Source organism: Astyanax mexicanus, chromosome 6 (genome assembly GCF_023375975.1).
Source record: "Astyanax mexicanus isolate ESR-SI-001 chromosome 6, AstMex3_surface, whole genome shotgun sequence".
In the NCBI taxonomy this organism is placed as follows: Eukaryota; Metazoa; Chordata; class Actinopteri; order Characiformes; family Acestrorhamphidae; genus Astyanax; species Astyanax mexicanus.
In genome coordinates, this window is record NC_064413.1 from 10,522,432 (window position 1) to 10,525,651 (window position 3,220).

Below are 3,220 nucleotides of genomic sequence, written 5' to 3' on the forward strand. Positions count from 1 at the left end.
GGACGTGCAAAAAAAACATTATAATCTGTGACAAAATAAAAGCCATTAAAAAAATAAACTATAGTTAAGAAGAGTTAAACTTTTAAACAGTATTAAAAGACTGAACGATTTTTATGATTTTACCTCATATTTCCATCACACAAAAAGAATGCACAACACCACTAAAAACACTGTAAAATGTATTAAAATTGCATTATGTTTAATATTTAAAATATGTTAATTATTTCAGGAGACTTTTCAGAAATTATATCGTTAACATTTTCCCATTATAAATACAGTGATCAGGCACAGTGACGCAGTGGGTAGCACTTCCGCCTCACAGCAAGACGTCCCGTCTGGAGCAACCCGGGTCTTTCTGTATGGAGTTTGCTCGTTCTCCCTGTGTCTGCGTGGGTTTCCGCCGGGTGCTCCGGTTTCCTCCCACAGTCCAAAGACAGCACGTTCAGGCCAATTGGATGTTGGATAAAATTGTCCATAGTTGTGAGTGCGTGAGTGAGTGAGTGTGTGTATCTGCCCTGCGATGGCTTGGCGGCCTGTTCAGGGTATATCCTGCCTTCCGGCCGATGCCGGCTGGAATAGGCTCCAGCCCCTCCCTCTAATAAAATACTGTCTCAAAATAATAAGATACTATCTCAAAATTATAACTTACCTTCTCAAAATAATGAGATACTATCTCAAAATTATAACTTACCTTCTCAAAATAATGAGATACTATCTCAAAATTATAACTTACCTTCTCAAAATAATGAGATACTATCTCAAAATTATAACTTACCTTCTCAAAATAATGAGATACTATCTCAAAATTATAACTTACCTTCTCAAAATAATGAGATACTATCTCAAAATAATAACTTACCTTCTCAAAATAATGAGATACTATCTCAAAATAATAACTTACTATCTCAAAATAATAACTTACTATCTCTAAGTAATTACTTACTATCTTAAAATAAAGACTTACCATCTCAAAACAATTATTTACTATCTCAAATTAATGACTTACTGACTCAAAATAATAATAATTAGATAAAAATAATAATAATAATAATAATAATAATAATAATAATAATAATAAGATCTTTTTATGTATTTAAGGTGGCAGTAATATGCTTCCATATAAAGGAGATTGACGGTAAGTTAGTTAATTATATTTCTCACTCAGTGTTTATAGACCCTGATATGTCTGATATGTCTATTTTTTTCTCACTCTTGTTTAGCAAACAAGTTACTATTAGAATTTTCCCAGTGTCTCCAAACCAATAAATACCCTGAAAATGAATGATGTCTACTGAGTGAATCCTGATTATCCAGTCACTATCATGTCATGACTTTGAGCATGCTCTGAGTGACAAACATCTGACAAGACGAGCATGGCAGAGCTAATATGCTAAAAGGGGAGAGTAAGCATTCATTCATTTTCAATCAAAAACATAAATTTATCTTGATGCTGGCCAAACATATTTGCCTTCAGTGTACCTGTTGCAGGTGATAACATTTGAAGTTATTTAAAAAATATATCATATCATATCATATCATAATAATTTACAGGATTCTTTTAAAGAGCGAAGTCCATTGCAATGGACATCAGGAGTTCAACACTCATATGTTTAATGTCAGTATAAAAAGAAATATAACACCTGTAAGCTTTCCATAAGTAAAGTATGGTGCCACCGTTTATTTATTCATGATTGTAAATTGGTAAATATATATTTTTCTGTACAAAATGTTCAGAAGAGTTGAGAAGCCAGGGAAAAGAGGCATAGCCTACAACTTCCTGCTGCACCAAGGCATAATAAAGCTAGTCCAACAGCACAGGAAGCAGATGGTACACGGAGCTGGAATGGTGTACCATCTTAGCCAGCGAATCACAACAATTTGTATTCTGATAATTATTTCATAACATACATTACTTCTGTAGCTGCTGGTTTAGAGGAAAAGTCATGTCACTGGGACAGGAAGAGTCTCTTGCTTTTCAAGTCCTCCTTTACAGTCTGATAAACAGATGGCCAAAAAGCCTTGAGGAAGCCATGATGAAGTTGAAAGCCTCATGGCCTCCAACTTTACTGGTGTTGGCAGAATGGATTAAGTGCAGCGGTGGACAAAAAAAGGCATTTTTCAAAAAAGGGAACCCTGAGAATGATGACACATGCTTTTGAGATGGCTGTGGTCAACAGTTGATTGAAGTACAGACTGGGGGCCCAAGAAGGCCAACATCCAGACCAAAGACATCCTGGATCTGCTCCATTTCAAGTTGAATGTGGCCCTGTGTCTGGCGAGTGTCCCTAAAACAGTCGGAGCAAAACGTGGCATGAACTAGAGACCAGTTTACAGACCATTTTTCAACAAAAAGAAGCTACCAGAGGCAAAATGCCGAACTGTACAAGAAAAACAAGTCTTTTGTGACAAATGTAACATACATTTGTGCTTTGTGCCACAATGAAACATCCACAAGCTGATGTCTTCTCAATTTCTGGTTCCAGTTCTATTCCAAGACAACATGATATAAATTCATTATTCTAAAATAAAAAGTATGGTTATGTTTTGGAAGTTCCATGATTGTTTACTTAAGGCAAAACTGATTTAAGGCAATCATATCTGCAATTATATATCTTGTGGTCATGTTCAGATTGCATTTTTCCCTCTCTTCTTGCAGTCTCTTGGTTTTCCTGTTGACCTCATGGCTGTCCCCTACCTGTGCTGTGATATAGCTATCAAGTTAATGTGCATGTTAGGAACTGTAAACAGACTTAAACACAGACAAAAAAAACTATTAAAAACATTACACAACAAAAATGTTTTCATGTTGTTTTAATGTTAGAGAGGAGTCACAATCAGTTTACCAAAAAAAAGCGGTCTGAAGGGGTAAAGTTACATTCTTCATATGTGTTCCTTATACAAATTAACATTAACAAATTAGTACAGTTTGGTTTATTTAAAAAAAAAGTTGGAAATCAAATTTTACTTTTATTAAAAACGATTAATTATCAAAATAATTGCGTTCACTCAAGAGTAAATTGTATAAAATGTCTATTTAAACAACTGTGTAACTAGTTGAGCTGAAATTTAGAGGTGGATAATCCAGGTCCAGAAAGTAGAAACCCAGCTCAGAGCCGCCCAGGCAAAGCTCTGGGCTGGATTTCTACTTTATGGACCTGGATTTCCCATCTCTAAATGTCCCCCTATATATCTATACACATATCCAATCTCTCTAATCTCG